A 4,925-nucleotide genomic window follows, 5' to 3' on the forward strand; every position below is an offset into this window, starting at 1 on the left:
TATAGGGGACGGCTTCACAGAGAACAGCTCGCAAGCGCCACCATGTGTATTTTCACGGCATTGCAGTATTTCAGCAAGCCGGAATAAAAAGCTTAAATCCCTGCCGGAAAATAACGCAATGCACTCTGGCAGAAAACAATCAGAAACCTGAATACACCCGAGTATACCCGAATTCGCGGGACTAGCCGAGCTCGAATAAAGTGTGTCGCCAGTGTAGTACTGAATAAAACTTTTAGACAACAGTGGAAGGGTTTTCAGGCTAATACAATAATTATCGACCTTCAATGAGCACAGTGGCTTTTAGTGTTTGTTATTTTCATCAATTTATCTCAGAATGTACAGCTGCTTACAGATACTGTATAGAAACAAATGCATTTTCGTCTTTATTTATTTAATGCACAGTATAGTATGTGAACTTACTCCTCAGAATGAACAAAAGGAGTCTTGTTTCAAAGAGTGATTCCCAGTTCATTTACAGTAATTGACTGACTATTTACAAATTAGCATAAGCTTATTCCCTTCGCTACAATTCCTACACTTATCGCACTGTATCAGCAAAACCAAAGAAGATAAATAAGAGTTGCTGCAGGGCTCTAATTAAGATCTCACAATTAACAGTTATGGTTCTTTGAAATGCCATCGTATGAGTAGAGATGTGTGAAATGTTTGCTGAGGTTTGCCAATTACACAAAATGTATTTCCTCCCTCCTAAACCCCCCCCCAAAAAATAATTCACAAATAACCGAGCATTTTACTACAATTCTTCAAGCATTACAAGTCAATATGCATTGCAATTCTGTTTCTTTTAACTTTTCTTCGTTCCTCTTTTAATTTCTCTCATGATATGTCCTCCAGTTTGCTTTACTGCAGATGCCGAGGCTATCAATACGGAACACAAGATGCGGCTTGTGGAGTTGGGATACGAGTGTTAACATAGACACACACGGTAGATGGTGGAAATAACGGTATACCTAGTTATATTGGTCAAAAAGGAGGAATGGGAAGGTGGCGCGTGGGGGGTGGTCATCGTACATGGCAGAAAAAAAGACTTCTTAAAATAGTTTGATTCACAGCACTTCTCACAGTGTATTTCTTCAGATCTTATGCATCTTTATTTTTCCATATCATGATTGCAGAAAAAGAAATAAAACTCTCATATTCAGTTGTGGTAACTGATCTATAGAAGAATCGCACCTCAGGCCCACGCAGCCCTTTTCTTTTAATTATTACCCTATGAAAAACAATCATACTACAATGGCAAAAAGGGTGTATTGTTATTATTATTATTATAATCACAATGACCAATTGAGAAAAATCTAAAAGTAAACCGTGAAGAAAACCATAATTTGTACATAAATATGATCTTCAATATGGTATGAAATAGTTTCCTAACTTACATGATTTCTACAGTATATGGAGCATTGATATGCAAAAATATACAGACAAGTAATTGGATTTGGAGACAGATATTCTTTAGTCGAAACCTAAAAGGCCTGCAAATGCAATAATATATATGGCCTTAAATAACAAGTCGGTCCGTGTTATCTACAAAATAGAGCAGGAACTGAAGGAGGGTAATTAGCTAACTAGCTCGCTGTGCAGCTGTCACAGGAGACCAAGAAAACAAGAAAATGAAATAAATTGTAGTTTATTCACAGAAATAGGCATACACACAGTGAAACACAAAATACAGATGAAAAGCACACTTACTAGGGCTCTGGGGATAGAACACTAGACTGTTCTAGGTGCAGGGAACTCTAAATAAGATTTTTCCCCCTGACCGGGACTTAGCCCAAACTCCTCTGTTCCCAAATCGGTGTGAAGTTCCACATGCCACCGCTCCTCTTCATAGAACTTGGACTCCTTTTGACCAGGGGTTAGTACCAAACTCCTGGAACTAAAATCGGCTTGTAGTTCCAGCCGTGACCACTACGTTTGATTATTAGAACTTGAGCACTAAAAATGGGACTTATAACCTTTTCGGGCAGGCTTCTCAGGTTGAAAACTGAAGCCGGTGCTCTGCTATTCGCGCAAGAGCAATTTTGAAATGCCCGCCCACACTTCTACCGCCGGAGATCTCAATCCTAATTGGCTCAGACGGTTTTTATAGTATTTGGAGTTTTATTCACAAAATACTACAGCGAATCATAGCGTGGGAACTTTCTCCGTAGCCAATCAGAGCGAAGCCAGTATTGAAAGCCGGGTTTGTTGGAAATCTGAGATTGCCAAGGGACTTGTGCAAGTTTGCCACTTCTATCCCTGGCTATCTCATGCCATCCACTGGGTCAGGCTCCTCCAGGTCTGGTGCACGAGAGATGAGGGAGTGTGTCATGGACTAAGCTTCTTGGTGCAGTGAGCTGCCAGGTAGTCAAGCTTAGGTAGATAGGGTAGAAGTAGGGTAGGTAGGGAAAACAAGAAGGGGCTGATGGTGTAGTAAATTACAAAACATCTTTAATACAAAAAGATATATTAAAAAAACCCTGAGGGTGTACTCACAATTGGCACTGCCACTCAGGACACATAAATGTATTTTTACAGCGATATGCTGTCTGGTGTGCGTTTAGTCCGTCTCTGCCCTCTGCTGGCGGTCCCCACAAGCTGCCGCTGGGGTTCTCGCGCGGTTGACTGTAGTCGCCGTCTGACGTCACAGTTTACTGGGAATGAAGTTCCTCCTCTCCTCTTCCACTCAACGCGTTTCGCAAGATAGGGTTAACTTGCTTCGTCAGGAGTGTAACGATTCCTCCATTATCTACACTTAAGTATACATGGAAGAACAAATGGCAGCCCGGACGACTGCCATTGATCCCAGGATGTGGGTACTTGAGCCTTTCCCTGTTACCCAAATGGCTTTCACACCTCTGGCATCCTCTGGTTACTTTCAACTCTGACTTGGAAGCCCTGGCAGCTACATTGGTTCCAAAAGTCCCAGCGCATTTATAGTGCACAACAGTACATAACAGCACTATTACAGTATTAATAAAATATACTTTAATACCTGTTTAAGTCTCTGATTATGGGGAATCGAATAGAAAGGTCCACTTTTATTCCTATCAGCCCTTATTCCAAACACACTAGCTACTGGACTTAGACTGGACTCTGAGAGTCCCCTCCTAACTTTACCTAGAGTTGGAGCACCCAAGAACCCAATACAGGTTCTGGGCTCCCTGGGCATTAACTGGGGGTAATCCCCTTAACCTAGGGACCCCTTATAGTTACAGGGACACTTATCATCCCTTTGCTCACTTTGCCTTTCTGTACCATGCTGATGCAGGGAACCCTAGCGGTGAGTAGCGCAAGCATTTTTAAGGGGAGATATTGACAGGACAATGTGCCTACATGTATCCAAGAATCCCTGGTAAATTTTAGGAGAACCGACAACTCCGGACCCCAACTACCTAGGCACATTCTGACAACAAAATCCCCCCCTTGAAACTCATGCCCTAGCAAATCCTGCTCGCTGGCATCCCTGGAAAGGTAAAAGCACATAAAATCTTTATAACTGCAAATTACAGGTTATGCATATACAGTTACTGGGCTCAAGAGCTAACACTCTTGAACCCTTATACTCGGATCAGAGGTAACCAAAACAGGGCTTGACCTTTATTAAGAGCCTGGTTACCCCCTCACCATCACACCTGCTCACTTAGAAAGTCATGGCTACTGGCTAGGGCAGGGTTAAGCGAGGTGACTGGTGACTGATCAGTTCACCATGTCCTGCCACAAGACATTCAGAATCAAGTGGTTTCTTGCCAAGAAGCAGAACCAGAACAGGCTGATCCCACAGTGGATCCATATGAAAACTGGCAACAAGATAAGGTACAGTACAGTATAACTCTAAGAGAAGACACTGCAGAAGGACCAAGCTTGGCTTGACGAAGTTCCGTTATGTGGTTGGAAAACACACCCTATGGTTTCCTTGTGGAGACCTTAAAACCATGTGACACGTTGTCATTATTTTGTAGCAACATCTGCTGTTTCATTTGAAATTAAACTAATATGCCCAAAATGACCAGAATTAAGAAACTAAGCCCAAGAGCATAACTGAGACCTCTGTCATCTGCCGTAGCATAAATTCTAGTGGCTTCTGAGCGTGATGTGACTAGTTAAACAAGCCAGAGGCCACAGAGCTCCCAGAATAGACACCAAAAGTAAAAACTGTAGCAAAGTGTCAAAACATTCAAAGTAAAATTAGAATAACATGCAGTGGGCAAAAATCCTAATAATAAAATTAATGCAATGGGTTCTTGGTCTGAATACGTGAGCCAGCAATCAGCCATACAAGAGAGCTACTTTTCGACTGTAGGGTATGGTACCGGTACATACAAAAAGGTAAACAAGTGTACAAGGCCAAAAAAACAGGAAAAGGTAGCGCTAAAATTCAAATAATGAATGTAATCTATTCTGTGTACTATAGTAAGTGTAGAGTGGCGGCTGCCTGTGATATTACACTGACCCCCAGGTCAGAGAAATGACATGTGATGTGAAATATTATATCTCTGGCGCCCCGCACATAACCCCAAAATATAAAAGGATATATACAACCCAGATCAGATGCTGGATCAGGTGTAGGGATGTGCTCCAAACGAAGAAGATTCGCATATAAATAAAAACAAATAGAAACATAACAGTATAGCGTAATATTGTCAGATAAATGCCACTGAATCAATGCAGTAAAAACAAATAAAATAAATACAGAAAACAAAACCAGAACAAAGAGCTGAGAGAAGACAACAGTTAAAATAATTCACATTTAATATTAGAAACAATAATAGGATATAACCATAGTTAAAACAAGAATAAAGTTCTGTTGGTAATGCTGCTGCTGAAGCTGAAGTGACCACTTACCAGACATGAAGTGGAAATGCGCAGTGGATAAATCAGAGAGTATCCCCTCTCGTAGAGTTCAAACGGCTCGTGGTGTCTCC

The 4,925-nt window shown here is 41.4% G+C and overlaps 1 pseudogene; it reads left to right on the forward strand.

The window, feature by feature from the left end:
• The first annotated feature begins 3,709 nt into the window (after positions 1-3,709).
• On the forward strand, positions 3,710-3,941 carry LOC142492443 (large ribosomal subunit protein eL39-like; annotated as a pseudogene).
• The last annotated feature ends 984 nt before the right edge of the window (positions 3,942-4,925 follow it).

This window comes from Ascaphus truei, chromosome 4, assembly GCF_040206685.1.
Source record: "Ascaphus truei isolate aAscTru1 chromosome 4, aAscTru1.hap1, whole genome shotgun sequence".
NCBI lineage: Eukaryota > Metazoa > Chordata > Amphibia > Anura > Ascaphidae > Ascaphus > Ascaphus truei.